The 18,397-nt window shown below is 39.7% G+C and overlaps 1 pseudogene; it reads left to right on the forward strand.

Annotated features, from left to right (window-relative positions):
- Positions 1-1,111: 1,111 nt before the first annotated feature.
- Positions 1,112-16,703, forward strand: LOC132799890 (protein Ycf2-like; annotated as a pseudogene).
- The last annotated feature ends 1,694 nt before the right edge of the window (positions 16,704-18,397 follow it).

Raw genomic sequence — 18,397 nt, forward strand, 5'->3', positions numbered from 1 at the left:
ACTCAAATTGGATCAGCGATTGATTTCTAGGTTTCCTCGTAAACCTAATTGGTTACTTCAATTATGTAAATCAATAGTTCAAACCGTACTCAAAGGTAGGGCATTTCCCATTTTTATAGGAACTTATGTACCAGAAACAATGGTATCTCCATTTACAGCCCCTCTGGGATATAAAATATATCTTTTCTCACCATCCCCATAGTGTATGAGACAAATGTATGCATTTCGATTAGGATCATACTCTAGAGCTACGATTCTACCATATATGTCTTTTCCATTCCGTCGAATATCGATTTTACGGTATAGATGCTTATGACCTCCCCCCTCTATGCCATGCGGTAATGATTCCTCTGGGATTATGACCTTTACCACAATGATGCTGCCCATAGATCAAATTATTTCATGGATTGGATTTCACTTGACTGTCTACGGCTCCTTTATGTGTGCTCGGGGTATAAGTTTTGTATAAATGTATTGCCATGCTATTATGTATTTTGATTTAAGTTCGTTTCTTTCTAACCGGTGGAATAGAATAATCTAGTTGAAGTGTAATGATCATACATCTATAATACGTTGTATGTCCCATAATAGGTCCATTCTTCTACCCTTTCCCAGGAGTGGATAACTATTCATAGCTATTACCTTGACACTAAAGAAGAGTTCGACCCAATGCGTTATTTTTGTCCTAGTTGATCGTGATTCGAAATTAGAAGTATATTCATTTTTCAACAATAATTGAATACTTTGGTCGGTAAATACTGCATATTTGATTCCATCCATAAATCTATATTCTTCCCTATGAGTTCTAGTCTCAATAAGAATGCTAGTTCTTACTGCTCATATGTTATGATACAAATATACCACACTAATTCGTTGTGTATGGATGATGAGATTCCATTGATACAGAGCCAATTCCAATAGACTTACTTTATTGGAGGTCCCATTGGCGTGCATCCAGTGGGAATTGAACCTACAAATTTACCAATTATAAGTTGGGCGCTTTAACCATTCAGCCATGGATGCTTAGCAGGGATCCCTGTACATGGTGAATAACCAAATACCAATTCAAATGAAATCTTTAGGATAAATCAATGCAATTTAGGAGGACTCAATGAAAGGACATCAATTCAAATGCTGGATTTTCGAATTAAGAGAGATATTAAGAGACATGAAGAATTCTCACTATTTCTTAGATTCATGGACCTAATTCAATTCAGTGGGATCTTTCGTTCACATGTTTTTCCATCAAGAACATTTTATAAAACTCTTGGACTCTCAAATTTGGAGTATCCTACTTTCATGCAATTCACATTTACGGGGTTCAATAAGCAATTGATATTTTACGATCAAAGATGTAGTACTATTTGTAGTAGCGGTCCTTATACATCATATTAACAATCAAAAGATGGTCGAAAGAAAAAATCTCTATTTGACAGGGCTTCTTCCTATACCCATGAATTTCATTGGACCCAAAAATGATACATTGGAAGAATCTTTCGGGTTTTCCAATATCAATAAGTTGATTATTTCGCTCCTGTATCTTCCAAAAGATCTCTGAGAGTTGTTTCCTGGATCCAAAAGAGAGTACTTGGTTTCTCCCAATAACTAAAAAGTGTATCATGCCTGAATCTAATAGAGGTTCGTGGTGGTGGAGGAAATGGATCAGAAAAAAGAGGGATTGTAGTTGTAAGATATCTAATGAAATCATCGCTGGAATTAAGATCTCATTCAAAGAGAAAGATATCAAATATCTAAACTTTCTTTTTGTATATTCTATGGATGATCTGATCCGCAAGGACCATGGTTGGGAATTGTTTAATTGTCTTTCTCCGAGGAAGATGTGAAACATAATCAACTTGAATTTGGGTCAGTTGTTTGAAATCTTAGTGATAGACTGGATTTGTTATCTCATGTTTGCTTTTCATAAAAAATACCAATTGAAGTGAACGGTTTCTTCAAACAACAAGGAGCTAGGTGAACTATTCAATCAAATGATATTGAGCATGTTTCCCATCTCTTCTCGAGAAACAAGTGGGCTATTTCTTTGCAAAATTGTGCTCAATTTCATATGTGGCAATTCCGCCAAGATCTCTTCTTTAATTGTGGAAAGAATTTGCACGAATAAGGATCAGTTTTTTAGCAAGGTACGGAATGTATCGTCAAATATTCAATATGATTCTATAAGATCCAATTTTGTTCAAGTAACGAATTCTAGCCAATTGAAAGGATCTTCTAATCGATCCAGAGATCATTTCGATTCCATTAGTAATGAGGATTCAGAATATCACACATTGATCAATCAAAGATATATTCAACAACTAAAAGAAAGATCGATTCTTTGGGATTCTTCCTTTCTTCAAATGAAACGAATAGAGATAGAATCAGATCGATTCCCTAAATGCCTTTCTGGATACTCCTAAATTTCCCAGCTATTCACGGAACGTGAGAAGCAGATGACTAATCATCTACTTCCAGAAGAAATCAAAGAATTTCTTAGGAATCCTACAAGATCCATTTGTTCTTTTTTCTCTACCAGATGGTCCAAACATCATATGGATTCGAATCCTACTAAGAGGTCCATTAGAGATCAGAAATTGTTGAAGAAAGAACAAGATGTTTCTTTTGTACTTTCTAAGCGATTAGAAAATAAAGAAATAGTTAATATATTCAAGATAATTACGTATTTACAAAATACCGTCTCAATTCATCCTATTTCATCAGATCTGGGATGTGATATAGTTCCAAAGGATGAATTGGATAGTTCCAACAAGATTTCATTCTTGAACAAAAATCCATTTTTTGATTTATTTCATCTATTCCATAACGTGAACAGGGGGGATACACGTTACACCATGATTTTGAATTAGAAGTTCAAGAAATGGCATATCTATTCACTTTATCAATAATCGAGCTGGATCTGATGTATCATAAGGGATTTTCTTTTTCTATTGATTCGTACAAATTGGATAAAAAACAATTCTTGAATGAGGTATTCAACGCCAAGGATGAATCGAAAAGGAAATCTTTATTGGTCCTACCTCCTATTTTTTATGAAGAAAATGAATCTTTTTATCGAAAGATAAAAAAAAAAAAATGGGTCTGGACCTCATGCGGGAATGATTTGGAAGATATAAAACCAAAAATAGTGGTATTTGCTAGCAACAACATAATGGAGGCAATCAATATACATTGATCCGAAATATTATTCAAATCCAATATAGCACCCATGGGTACATAAGAAATCTATTGAATCGATTATTTTTAATGAATAGATCCGATTGTAACTTTGAATATGGAATTCAAAGGGATCAAATAGGAAATGATACTCTGAATCACAGAACTATAATCAAATATAGGATCAACCAACATTTATCAAATTTGAAAAAGAGTCAGAAGAAATGGTTTGATCCTCTTATTTTTATTTCTCAGACTGAGAGATCCATGAATCGGGATCCTAATGCATATAGATACAAATGGTCCAATAGGAGCAAGAATTTACCGGAACATTTGGAACATTTCATTTCTGAGCAGAAGAGCCATTTTCATTTTTATGTAGTGTTCGATCGATTACATATTAATCAATATTTGATTGATTGGTCTAAGGTTATCAACAAAAAAGATTTGTCTAAGTCACTTCCATTCTTTTTGTCCAAGTTTCTTCTCTTTTTGTCTAATTCACTTCATTTTTTCTTTATGAGTTTGCAGAATATCCCCATTCATAGGTCCGAGATCCACATCTATGAATTGAAAGGTCTGAATGATCAACTCTGCAATCAGTTGTTAGATTTAATATGTCTTCAAATCGTTCATTTGAAAAAATGGAAACCCTTCTTATTGGATGATCATGATATGATGTGATTCTGCTTGAGCCTGCTCAACCGATAACCTGCTGGGGTGCTGATCCGACACGGATAAATACCGGGCCAATCACAAGAGCTCAAATTAAGAGATTTAAGGACAACCTGGGAGCATTTATACAGGGGGTAATCAATTCTCAATAGAGCTTGTCCATACTAGAAGGTACAAAGCCTATTCTAAGCATCCAAGTGGTGGAAGCTGATACAGACTCGGGTAGCGATTTTGGTGCAAATATGGACACTGAGAATATGAAATGGTTCCAAATCTATATGGATTCAATACATATGTCTAATAGGATATCAAATCAAGTCAATCCAGCTTCAAAGGCATTCAAAAAGGGGTTGTACGGATAGCTTCAAATTTGGCCTATTTTTTACTATATTTTGTGCTAGCTTTACTGTATTTTACTGAGTTGGCTTTTTCTTCCTCTTCCAAGAATGGGCAATGTGTGGGACTTCATATTCAGCTTATTTGGCATCCTAAAAAGCATATTGAAGCTGATTTGGAGTTCAAATTGGTCAAAGATTGGTCAAAGTCAACTTAGTCAAAAAGCTAGTATTTTAGTTTCCTAATTTGTTTTTACTTTTTGTTTTAGGAAACTTCCATTACTTCTTAGTTTTTATTTATTTATTTGCTGGAAAAATAAGTTTAGGAAAGTTATTAATTTATTATTTCCATTGTAAATTAATAAATTCCTAATTCAAAATAAAGGAATTAATTAATCAAATTTAGTTTAGGACACTTAGTTTAGGAAGTATTAGAATTCGGCCAAGTTTCTTAATTCCTATAGGTGACCGGTTTTACCTTTTGTTTTTAGGGTTTTATTTTGTTTCTTTTAGCCTATATAAGGGCTTGTTTTTGAGGAAGAACATAAATTTGATAACATCCAGAAAATTATTTGCGACATTGAATTGTCTTTGTTCTTTTGAACACCTAAAACACCATTAGTGAATGAGTGTTTTAGTTTTAACTTATCAATAGGATTCCATCACCTATTGTGGCATCTTCATTATATACCAAGGTTTCTAATCATAGGTTGGTTAGGGGTCAAGATGACCATTAGAACTTGAACATAATTAGATCCGGGCTAATATAATACGGGTTTAGGAGCAGGTCGTCCTAGGTTCGTATCATGATACTTCCCAAAAAGTAAAATTCTTGATCAATGGAGGAACAGTATCACCATTTTTGTTCAATAAGATACCAATGTGGATGATTGACTCATTCCATACTAGAAATAATCGCAGGAAATCTTTTGATAACATGGATTCCTGTTTCTCAATGATATCCCATGATCAAGACAATTGTCTAAATCCTGTGAAACCATTTCATAGAAATTCATTGATATTTTCCTTTTATAAAGCAAATTTACTTCGATTCTTGAATAATCCACATCACTTCTGCTTCTATTGTAACAAAGGATTCCCTTTTTATGTGGAAAAGGCCTGTATCAATAATTATGATTTTATGTATGGACAATTCCTCAATATCTTGTACAAATCTTTCCATTTTCCAATTCGATCCGATCCATTTATTCGTAGAGCTATTTACTCGATCGCAGACATTTATGGAACACTTCTAACAAAGGGACAAATAGTCAATTTTGAAAGAATTTATTGTCAACCTCTTTCAGATATGAATCTGTCTGATTCAGAAAGGAAGAACTTGCATCAATATCTCAATTTCAATTCAAACATGGGTTTCATTTACACTCCATGTTCTGAGAAATATTTACCATCCGAAAAGAGGAAAAAATGGGGTCTTTGTCTAAAGAAATGCCTTGAGAAAAGGTGGATGTATAGAACCTTTCAATGAGATAGTGCTTTTTCAACTCTCTCAAAATGGAATATATTCCAAACATATATGCCATGGTTCCTTACTTCGACAGGATACAAATATCCAAATTTGATATTTTTAGATACTTTTTTAAACCTATTGTCGATACTAAGTAGCAGCCAAAAATTTGTATCCATTTTTCATGATATTATGCGTGGATCAGATATATCATGGTGAATTCTTCAGAAAAAACTGTGTCTTCTATAATTAAATTTGATAAGTGAGATTTCAAGTAAGTGTTTACATAATCTTCTTCTATCCAAAGAAATGATTCATCAAAATAATGAGTCAGCATTGATATCGACACATCTGAGATCGCCAAATGTTTTGGAGTTCCTCTATTCAATCCTTTTCCTTCTTCTTGTTGCTAGATATCTCATTCGGACACACCTTCTCTTTGTTTCTCGAGCCTATAGTGAGTTACAGACAGAGTTCGAAAGGGTCAAATCTTTGATTATTCCATCATACATGTAACACCCCGTCCCGAATCGCACCGGAATCCGTGCACGTTGACCGTTGACCGTTGACCAAAAGGGGTCAAAAGTTGACTTTTTGACTCGGTAAGAATTTTGAGTTGACTAGGGTACCGTGGCGAAGTGCATGACGCCCTGAGTTCGTAGACTAGTAGCACGTCGAAAACGGAGCTACGGTTTGAAAGTTATGGGCAAAACAAGTTGAAGTGTAAACTGTCTAAAAGGTGCCGGGAGTTGACTTTTTCTTGTGATGTAATTGTGAGTTGACTCTTGTATGGTTGTAAAGTACTCGTCGATACGAGTTCATAGACTAGCGGCACGCTTAAAACGGACATCCGGTTAAAAAGTTATGGACGTTTGAAGTTTACCGGATACCGTATTATTTTAATATTTTTTTTGGGTCGGTGAACAGTGAAACGCCACGTGTCAGTTTCTGATTGGTCCACGTGGCATGAACAGTGTCATACAGGGTTTTAATTTTGAAAAACTCTCGGGGAAGAGAGAGAAAGAGAGAGAAGAGAGAGAAAGAGAGAGGAGAGAGAAAGAGAGAGAGAGGACCCGCCGGCCGCCGGCCATTTTCACGTTTTTCCGGCCTAGTTACTGTACACGCGCCGGCCAGCCAGATTGCCCACCTCATTTCCGGCAAAACCTCCAAATTTCACGGCGAACGGCCGCCGGACGCGCCCGGATCGGACGTCCGAAGTTTGGCGGCGATTTTTCCCCCTCCACCGCCGGCCACCGCGAATCGGCACTATTCCGGCCGATAAACAGTACACGCGCCATACACCCAGCATCCTCTCCTCAAGTCCGGCCTACCCACCAAAAATCACGGCCATCGGACCACCGACGCGCCGGGATCGGAGCGTTTTCCGGCGAGGGGTCGAAAATCTTCAAACGGTGATTTCTCCGCCGTCCGACCTCCGTTTTGCTCACCGTCGGTCCCGTTGGATTGCTCTCCTCACGATCTACAAATCTGCAAAATTTCACAGCAAACGGCCACCGTCGGAAATTACTGTTCCGGCGACGGTTGCCGGTGACGTGGCGGCCCGCCGGAAGTTACTGTTCCGGCGAGTACCCGAAAATTCCGGCCAGCTCCAGTCCGCAGTGTTCGACCTCCTGAACCCAAATCCGACTTCCGTTTCCACCAATTCGCGACGGTTTGGGAGAATTGCGGAGCCGAAACCCGAAAAGCTTCCCGACGAAATTCAAACCCCGTCGGGTACGATCATCGGAAATTAAGACCGGATCTGTGATTAGCATCACTCGAGCTTCGATTCGGTATATGATTCGTAAATTTTAGTTATCGTTTGTGTTTTGACCCTCCGGGTACCGGGTATTATTTACCCGAATAAAATATTAATTTATTTGACTGTCTGTGAATTTTGTTCTAGGAGCACCGGTGAGTCGTAGAATTGATCCCGTAGTGGATCATGGGTTAATTGCGTGCTCCAGGTGAGTGACCCACCTTCAAATTAATTTTGGGGAATTTAATTGATGAATATATTATGTGTGAATTAAATATTTGGAATTTAATTTCTATGTGCCAAATATTTATTGGATTTATTGTAGAATTATTTATGAATTTATTGGATTTAAGAAAATGCGAATTCTACAAATTTATGCCGTGTGGAATTATTTTATGGTTTTGAGGATTTTGAAATTGGTGTGGTTTTAATGGTAAATTGGGCACGATTTGATTTTCAAATATTTCAAGGAAAATATTTGGTTATGTTGGTGATTTCAATTTTTATGAAATATGCCCATAAAATATTATGGGATTTGATTATGATATTTCGAGAAATTATTTATGCTTGGAAAAAATGTGGATATTTGAATTGATGGATTTGGGAGTTGGTGGATTTGAAAATCATGGAATTTATGGTATTAATTATAAGGAAATTGTGGAGAATTTCCCGGTTCAAGCGGATGGATTATGCCCGCTATGTTTATGAAAAATGTGAAATTTGTTTTATAATTTAAATTGTGGATTTTATGAATTTTAGATGCACCGTGCACGTACTGGTGTTCTGATTATGTGATATGGTATATGTGATATGGTTAGTGTGCACACGGTTGTGATTAGCGCGCAGGTGGGTGTGAGTAGCGCGCGGTTGATATTATGAGGGTGTCCTGTGGATGCCATCGGAGAGGGCGGCCACCCCCCTTTGGCCGGGACACCAGGTTAGCAGCGGCGCTGTGGGACGCCACGCGACCGTATGCCGGTTTCTTTCTATAACCTCCTGTCTGGCGGTACCTTGGGACGCTGGGTACTGTTGGCGCCACTGGTATATAGTGGGTGCATCAAATGATTTTCAGAATTGTGTTTTAAAAATAAAATGTTTGGAAACTGAATTAGAATTAAAAATATAATTGTTACCGCTTCTGGTATTTAATTGATGTCTTGGTTTTCGGAAAATATGAATAAAGGGTTTTGTGAAAATGTTTTAAAAGGGGAACCTTTCCAACTGAGAGAATTGTAAGGGTTTTGAGAGACATGATTATTTCCAAATAATTATTATTTATATACCTATTACCGTGGTATGATAGTGTAGAGTAGTAGGGTCGCTCACTGAGATGATTAGCATCTCACACTCTTAAATTCCGTTCCTCTAGGTACCAGGTTGTCGGTGTTCACTCGGAGCGGACTTGATCTTCCTCGCTGTTTTAGTTCGTACTGTACCCTGTTCTTCTTTATTGCAGTTGTACTATTTCTTTCACTCTTGTTGTATTTATCTTGCACTGGATTACTGTATTTTTGTTTTGAAGTGCTGAAATTTGTGGAACCAGTTTGTAGTTTGTGGGAGGAATAAGGGGATATTTTTGAAGTGTGTTTTCAGTGCAGGTAAATTTGTGGTAAGTAAATCCCTTAGGGGAGGTGCTGCCGGATTTTCCGTTGGAAGGTTCGGTGGTATTTCCCTGGGATCAGGGCTGTCTAGGGTTCCGGAGGAGGAATTCTGGACGGGTCCTGACAGTTGGTATCAGAGCTCTAGGTTCTAGTATTCCTAAGGGACTGTGCATTGTTGTGTGTCCCATCCATGTCTAGTCTCTCGTTTTACCCGCGTGGAAGCGTTCTTTCTGTTTGTCTCGAAGTAAATTCGTTGCCCGAGTTTGAATAACTCTAATCTTCGAGGGTGTCAATGAGGATCATCTAGCCTAACGGGAAATTCCTATGGCCTAGTCGATGGTCGAGGATGCCTTTTCTTTTTGAAGGTCAAGCTTATCATCGTGAATGGTATCCGTTTCGTTCATGGAGAAGAATGATGATTGTCTAAGGATGTGTGTCGATCGATCGATTTCAAGGCGTCAAAATATTTTCCCGATCGATTATCAAAATTTAAATGCTTTTCAACGTGGTATTGGAAATTAAAGGTGTTTTATTCAAGTATTTTTGGTTTGTGTTCGTACATGTATTTGTATGTTATAACGTTTGATACTATACTGCACCATATGGAGGCGGCGAACCAATGTGGTCCATGTAGAGCTAGCCCCATGATCATGTTGCCTACGAGTCCAGGGGATTGGACGGCCAATATAGGCAACCACCCTGGTTTGTATTGGTAGCAGAGTGTCGGCGACAGTTGGAATCATGGATTACGTAACATGTAGAAGGTGTTGTACGTACCTCCATTACAAGCGTGCATATTTTATTTTATGCTATGGATTTTAAGATATGAATTTCAATGTGGAGTTTTAACAATTGCCTATGCAAGTTAGGTATATTTGAAAAATATATTTTATTATTTGTTTTATGTTATGGTTTTTCCAAGAGCGACTTAAGGGTTAAGTATCGCCAGTCGAGAATCCAAAGCAGGGTATCGTTGAGTTCAAAAAGGAGATCTTAAAGGAAGCACGCGATTCAAAGTATGCGATACACCCCAAGGGTACCAAGACGTATGGAATGCTCACTGGATGACATGGTGGTTTGGCACGATAAAGGAAGTTGCAAGATCCGAATAAAGGTACTTAGGTCACCGATAAGTAAAAGTAGGGAGATGTAAATATGGATTTCGTGCTTAAACTATCATTCACAAAGAGAAGGTACGACAGCGTTTAGAGAATCAAGCAAGCTCCGGATAGCGACTAAAGTTCTACTTGGTGGTTGATGAGGTTAATGAGATGAGGATGATTCCTTAGGCATGGTTGGATGTTTAAGCATGGTTATTTTTCATTCTAGAAGCTAAGATCTTGATATCTTATTTCCTTGGAGATTTAAGGTTCGTATTGGTGGTGCTTTATCGATTCAAGGTGGTTGATATTGTTGGTGATAATTTACAATGATAAGGAGTATGATTTTTGGGACGTAGTTAGAATTTAAGAAGTGTGGAATACTTTATTGGGTTAAGGATCTAGTGATTTGTTCATAGTATTGGTGGTGATGCTAGAATTAGGATTTAAATTTCTTATTGCTTGAGGTGTGGATTCATGGAATTTATTTGAAATAAGGGAAACTTAGGGTTTTCAAGAATGATATTTGGATGTTGAGAATTTTATTCATGACCTTGATGAATTTAGTTAAAAGAAAGATTGATGTTTGTCGAGGTTAAGACTATTGGTTAATCAATGAGGAGCAAGGGCTTTATAATTGTAAGTACTAGGAGGGTAATCGAAGATAAGTGAATTAATCTCAACCTTAACTTGGTGATACCAGTATTTGAGGAAATTAGACTTAAGTTCTAATCTAACCTTTTAAAGTGCTGATCGAGTCACGAGAGTTGGTTGTTGGTTTAAGGATGCATGCTTTAGAAGCACCTTATGGTTAGCGTTCGACTATGACCAAGACTTGTAGATCGTGTTCTCGTGGACCAATTTGACTATCCTTAATTAGTGGGCATGAGAAGGAAAGTTGCACAAGAGGGAAGTTAAAGTCACTATTAGGCGAATGTAGTGGCAGATGCTTTGAGTAGGAAGGCTACTGGATCCCTTGCTCACATCCAAGTCATCCAACTACCTCTCATGGTGGAGTTGAAGAAGATGGGGGTGTTAATGCATATGCATCCTTCAGGAGTTCTTATGGCTAGCTTCCAGGTACGACCGGTGTTGGTGGATCGTATAGTAGAGACCCAAATGGAAGATCCTAAGTTGAGGACAATTAAGGGCAAGGTACAAGAAGGTCTTGATCCGGAATTTTCCATAAGGAGGGATGGAGCCCTCGTGTATAAAGGACGACTTTGCGTTCCGGATATCCCAGGACTCAAGAAGGAGATTTTAGAGGAGGCGCACAGCTCGATGTATGCGATGCATCCTGGGAGTACCAAGATGTAACGGACGCTTGTTAAGTATTATTGGTGGATTGGTATGAAGAGAGAAGTGGCAGACTTCGTATCAAAGTGTTTGATTTGTCAACAAGTGAAAGCAGAAAGACAGAAGCCTTCGGGACTACTCCAACCTTTACCGATTCCCGTGTGGAAGTGGGAAGAACTCAACATGGACTTCGTATTCAAGCTTCCTTCCACACCTAGAAGGTACGACGGCATTTGGGTAATCATTGATCGTCTCACCAAGTCGGCACACTTCCTACCGGTGCGAGAACGTTTTTCACCCGAGAAGTTAGCCCAGTTGTTCGTGCAAGGCATACGTGGGCTCAGTTCAAGATGGCCTTCTCTACTGAGTTTTGTCCTCCTGCCTACCGTGAAGCAAGAAGGAGAGAGTTCGAGGAACTGCGACAGAGGAACATGACAGTGATCGAGTACGAGAGGAGATTCCGAGAACTATTAGAATTCTGCATGCACCTGATTCCCGACGATCACACGAAGAAGGTGAGGTTCATAGACGGATTGAAAGAGAGCATCGGCTACACCCTTTCCGGATCAGTACATCCCACCTATCAGTCCGCCAGGGATGCAGCGCTCGAGCTAGAGAGACAGGAGGAGATACACAGACCCTCAAGGCGCAGATCTTTCGAAGGTTCGTATAGCGGAGTACCTCGACAGGGGGCAGCTAAGAAAGGCCATAGCTCAGGCTCAGACAGTGATGGGTTAAGCCCACGAGGCAGATTCCAGAGGAGAGATAGTTATCGTATGCCCCAGCCAGCTCGCCATTCGATCAGTGTGGATACAAGCTCGTATCAGCAGTCACGCATTAGTTCTCCGCGGATTTGTCCACTTTGTAGGGGGAATCATTCTGGGCAGTGTCAGATGGATGGTTTATGCTTTCGGTGTGGGCAGCCAGGCCACATAAGGAGGGATTGCCCTTATGGTAGCAGCAGTGTGCTAGAAGCAGGTTGACGGACACAGCGTACGGGGATATTTCCAGGACAGAGTTCCCAGGGGAGTCAGCCAGTAGGAGTTTCTTCGGGATCAGTACAGCCGTCTGCAGGATCGAGTCGAGGTAGAGGAAGGAGAACCCAGCAGACAAGTCAAGGCCGGGTGTTTGCTATGACGCAGCAGGGAGCCAGGACTACGCCCGACGATTTCACAGATCAAGGGATGGAAGCAGACCTGATCCTGTTGGATCTATCCGGACTTGAAGTAGTGTTGGGCATGGATTGGTTGGCAAGGAACTACTTAGTCGAGGAAGCAACGTGGGAACCCGAAGCACAGATGCGTGAGCAGTACCCGTATCTGTTCCAGTGACGTGCGGAAATTTCGAGGACGAAATTTTTGTAAGGGGGGAAGGCTGTAACACCCCGTCCCGAATCGCACCGGAATCCGTGCACGTTGACCGTTGACCGTTGACCAAAAGGGGTCAAAAGTTGACTTTTTGACTCGGTAAGAATTTTGAGTTGACTAGGGTACCGTGGCGAAGTGCATGACGCCCTGAGTTCGTAGACTAGTAGCACGTCGAAAACGGAGCTACGGTTTGAAAGTTATGGGCAAAACAAGTTGAAGTGTAAACTGTCTAAAAGGTGCCGGGAGTTGACTTTTTCTTGTGATGTAATTGTGAGTTGACTCTTGTATGGTTGTAAAGTACTCGTCGATACGAGTTCATAGACTAGCGGCACGCTTAAAACGGACATCCGGTTAAAAAGTTATGGACGTTTGAAGTTTACCGGATACCGTATTATTTTAATATTTTTTTTGGGTCGGTGAACAGTGAAACGCCACGTGTCAGTTTCTGATTGGTCCACGTGGCATGAACAGTGTCATACAGGGTTTTAATTTTGAAAAACTCTCGGGGAAGAGAGAGAAAGAGAGAGAAGAGAGAGAAAGAGAGAGGAGAGAGAAAGAGAGAGAGAGGACCCGCCGGCCGCCGGCCATTTTCACGTTTTTCCGGCCTAGTTACTGTACACGCGCCGGCCAGCCAGATTGCCCACCTCATTTCCGGCAAAACCTCCAAATTTCACGGCGAACGGCCGCCGGACGCGCCCGGATCGGACGTCCGAAGTTTGGCGGCGATTTTTCCCCCTCCACCGCCGGCCACCGCGAATCGGCACTATTCCGGCCGATAAACAGTACACGCGCCATACACCCAGCATCCTCTCCTCAAGTCCGGCCTACCCACCAAAAATCACGGCCATCGGACCACCGACGCGCCGGGATCGGAGCGTTTTCCGGCGAGGGGTCGAAAATCTTCAAACGGTGATTTCTCCGCCGTCCGACCTCCGTTTTGCTCACCGTCGGTCCCGTTGGATTGCTCTCCTCACGATCTACAAATCTGCAAAATTTCACAGCAAACGGCCACCGTCGGAAATTACTGTTCCGGCGACGGTTGCCGGTGACGTGGCGGCCCGCCGGAAGTTACTGTTCCGGCGAGTACCCGAAAATTCCGGCCAGCTCCAGTCCGCAGTGTTCGACCTCCTGAACCCAAATCCGACTTCCGTTTCCACCAATTCGCGACGGTTTGGGAGAATTGCGGAGCCGAAACCCGAAAAGCTTCCCGACGAAATTCAAACCCCGTCGGGTACGATCATCGGAAATTAAGACCGGATCTGTGATTAGCATCACTCGAGCTTCGATTCGGTATATGATTCGTAAATTTTAGTTATCGTTTGTGTTTTGACCCTCCGGGTACCGGGTATTATTTACCCGAATAAAATATTAATTTATTTGACTGTCTGTGAATTTTGTTCTAGGAGCACCGGTGAGTCGTAGAATTGATCCCGTAGTGGATCATGGGTTAATTGCGTGCTCCAGGTGAGTGACCCACCTTCAAATTAATTTTGGGGAATTTAATTGATGAATATATTATGTGTGAATTAAATATTTGGAATTTAATTTCTATGTGCCAAATATTTATTGGATTTATTGTAGAATTATTTATGAATTTATTGGATTTAAGAAAATGCGAATTCTACAAATTTATGCCGTGTGGAATTATTTTATGGTTTTGAGGATTTTGAAATTGGTGTGGTTTTAATGGTAAATTGGGCACGATTTGATTTTCAAATATTTCAAGGAAAATATTTGGTTATGTTGGTGATTTCAATTTTTATGAAATATGCCCATAAAATATTATGGGATTTGATTATGATATTTCGAGAAATTATTTATGCTTGGAAAAAATGTGGATATTTGAATTGATGGATTTGGGAGTTGGTGGATTTGAAAATCATGGAATTTATGGTATTAATTATAAGGAAATTGTGGAGAATTTCCCGGTTCAAGCGGATGGATTATGCCCGCTATGTTTATGAAAAATGTGAAATTTGTTTTATAATTTAAATTGTGGATTTTATGAATTTTAGATGCACCGTGCACGTACTGGTGTTCTGATTATGTGATATGGTATATGTGATATGGTTAGTGTGCACACGGTTGTGATTAGCGCGCAGGTGGGTGTGAGTAGCGCGCGGTTGATATTATGAGGGTGTCCTGTGGATGCCATCGGAGAGGGCGGCCACCCCCCTTTGGCCGGGACACCAGGTTAGCAGCGGCGCTGTGGGACGCCACGCGACCGTATGCCGGTTTCTTTCTATAACCTCCTGTCTGGCGGTACCTTGGGACGCTGGGTACTGTTGGCGCCACTGGTATATAGTGGGTGCATCAAATGATTTTCAGAATTGTGTTTTAAAAATAAAATGTTTGGAAACTGAATTAGAATTAAAAATATAATTGTTACCGCTTCTGGTATTTAATTGATGTCTTGGTTTTCGGAAAATATGAATAAAGGGTTTTGTGAAAATGTTTTAAAAGGGGAACCTTTCCAACTGAGAGAATTGTAAGGGTTTTGAGAGACATGATTATTTCCAAATAATTATTATTTATATACCTATTACCGTGGTATGATAGTGTAGAGTAGTAGGGTCGCTCACTGAGATGATTAGCATCTCACACTCTTAAATTCCGTTCCTCTAGGTACCAGGTTGTCGGTGTTCACTCGGAGCGGACTTGATCTTCCTCGCTGTTTTAGTTCGTACTGTACCCTGTTCTTCTTTATTGCAGTTGTACTATTTCTTTCACTCTTGTTGTATTTATCTTGCACTGGATTACTGTATTTTTGTTTTGAAGTGCTGAAATTTGTGGAACCAGTTTGTAGTTTGTGGGAGGAATAAGGGGATATTTTTGAAGTGTGTTTTCAGTGCAGGTAAATTTGTGGTAAGTAAATCCCTTAGGGGAGGTGCTGCCGGATTTTCCGTTGGAAGGTTCGGTGGTATTTCCCTGGGATCAGGGCTGTCTAGGGTTCCGGAGGAGGAATTCTGGACGGGTCCTGACAATACATGATTGAGTTGCGAAAACTTCCGGATAGGTATCCTACATCTGAACTGAATTCTTTCTGGTTAAAGAATCTATTTCTAGTTGCTCTGGAACAATTAAAAGATTCTCTAGAAGAAATATGGTGTTCTGCTTCTCGCGGCAACATGCAATGGGGTGGTGGTCCCGCTTATTGGGTCAAATCGATATGTTCTAAGAAGAAATATTTAAATATCAATCTCATCGATACCGTCAATTTCATAAGTATCATACCAAATCCCATCAATCGAATTAATTTTTTGAGAAATACGAGACATCTAAGTCATACAAGTAAAGAGATCTATTCATTGATAAGAAAAAGAAAAAACATGAACGGTGATTGGATTGATGATAAAATAGAATCCTAGGTCTCAAATAGTGATTCGATTGATGATAAAGAAAGAGAATTCTTAGTTCAGTTCTCCATGTTAACAACAGAAAAAAGGATTGATCAAATTCTATTGAGTTTGGCTCATAGTGATCACTTATCAAATAATGACTCTGGTTATCAAATGATAGAACAACCGGGGGTAATTTACTTACAATACTTAGTTGACATTCGTAAAAGTATCTAATGAGTTATGAGTTCAATAAATCCTGTTTAGCAGAAAGACAGATATTCCTTACTCATTATCAGACAATCACTTATTCACAAACCTCCTGTGGGGCTAATAGTTTTATTTCCCATCTCATGGAAAACCTTTTTTTGCTTTGCTTACCCCTATCTCTCTCTAGGGGTATTTTAGTGATAGGTTCTATAGGAATTGGATGATCCTATTTGGTCAAATACCTAGCAAAAAACTCCTATGTTCCTTTCATTACAGTATTACTAAACAAGTTCTTGGATAAAAAAGGTTTCATTTTCTCACTATCAGTTGATAAGGTCAAAGCTATTCTATCTAATCTTTTTATTGATAGTTATCCTTAGTAAACAAACCAAAACATCAAACAGTTGTTCCGTAATAAAATCGGTTGTTCCAGATACTTTCTTCTCAGTTCCTTCTTCTCCTTCTTCCATAATGTGAGCTCGAGAAGGAAGGGATAAGAGGGCCCTATGGAGAATGTGGTAAAAAATCCTTAATAGAGTCCAACCACAATGATCGAATTGATTATCTTCATGCATAAGGATACTAGATTACCTAGTATAAAAGATTTAAAAATCATCACAAACCTCCTTTTTTTTCTTTTCTATTGCAATTTCTGGATTATTATATGATGATTTTTAAACTTTCCATATATATATATAAATAGAAAGAGATAGACTAGAAATGACATCTCTTATCTCAATGGCACCAAAGGATATTAAATGAATAGAGTTGGGATATGGATGGAATATAATGCAATATAGCCACTTTTGGGCTCCCTATAAAATGAGGCATGGAACAGAGCCACTACGAAGAAGTTCCGGGAGCTACAAAGGAAACTTCAAGCTCATATTGGTCATGGGTTGAGAATGGGAATTGAACTCTATAAGATCTAATATCCTGTTATTCCTCAGTAGCTCAGTGGTAGAGTGGGTGGCAAAGATGCAGTCATTGATTTGCCCAGGAGACCAGAATTACTGTGAGCAAACATATTAATGATGAGGAACGCATTTTTGCTATGCTACTAATACTTGTACTTTCTCTGCTATTCTACCCCAGACTGGCTGAGGAAGAATTATGGGGCTTAAAACAAAAAATATGTCGATTCAGGCTTCGGGTCAGGCATACTATATTTAATTTATCCACCATTAACAATAAATAAAAAGAAAGAAAAAAGAAAGAGTAATACCATTCCATTTCAACAAAAGACCCATGCCAAATTCCAAAGCTTGGGGTCAGCAATCCCAGTCATGATTTTCCTACCCCCAAATGGAAAGGTCCTTCCCTCTTTGGCCTATTGTGGGCAAGGAGGTATTCAAACCCCGGCATCATGGTTCGTAGCCGTGTGCTCTAATCCTCTAAGCTACAAGCCCCACCACGTCTCCACTAGATTTGTTCCCAGGAGTGCCCTAAAAAAAAAGGAACCTTTCCTTTCCCAAGTTGTTTCAGGTTAAGAACATGTGAAAACGCCTCTCTCTATATAAGAATGGTGCATTCCAAGGTGTGAAGTGGGAGAAAGGGGATTTCATATAGTAGGGGTTTTGAATAAGATGACCTTTTCATTTTTCATATATTTTTTTCATATTGAAAAAACAAAGTAATAAGAATGAGAGTCTTAAGCTTTTTATCATCCTAGCGCCGACCTATTTTTCCGCAGGACCTCCCCTATAGTAGCGCCACAGCAGTAGAGTTTAACCACCAAGTTCGGGATGGATTTGTGTGGTTCCTCTACGCCTATGACACCAGAATATCAAACCATGAATGAAGAAAGGTATGAGAGGAAAGCATATTGGCTGGTGATTGTGAGGCCCTAATTCTTGATTGGAGGGGACACCAAAGGCCTCTGGCCTTCCATCCCTTAGATGGATAGAGAGGGAAGGCAAAGTTTTTGGTTTTTTCATGTTGTCAAAGAGTTGAACAATGGTTTTTCCGTGTTGTCAAAGCGTTGAACAATGAAAATAGATGGTGATTGCCTTATCGAATTGATCGGGTCATGTAGGAACAAGGTTGAAGTCTACCGGTTTGTTAGGATGCCGCA

Source organism: Ziziphus jujuba, chromosome 11 (assembly GCF_031755915.1).
Source record: "Ziziphus jujuba cultivar Dongzao chromosome 11, ASM3175591v1".
In the NCBI taxonomy this organism is placed as follows: Eukaryota; Viridiplantae; Streptophyta; class Magnoliopsida; order Rosales; family Rhamnaceae; genus Ziziphus; species Ziziphus jujuba.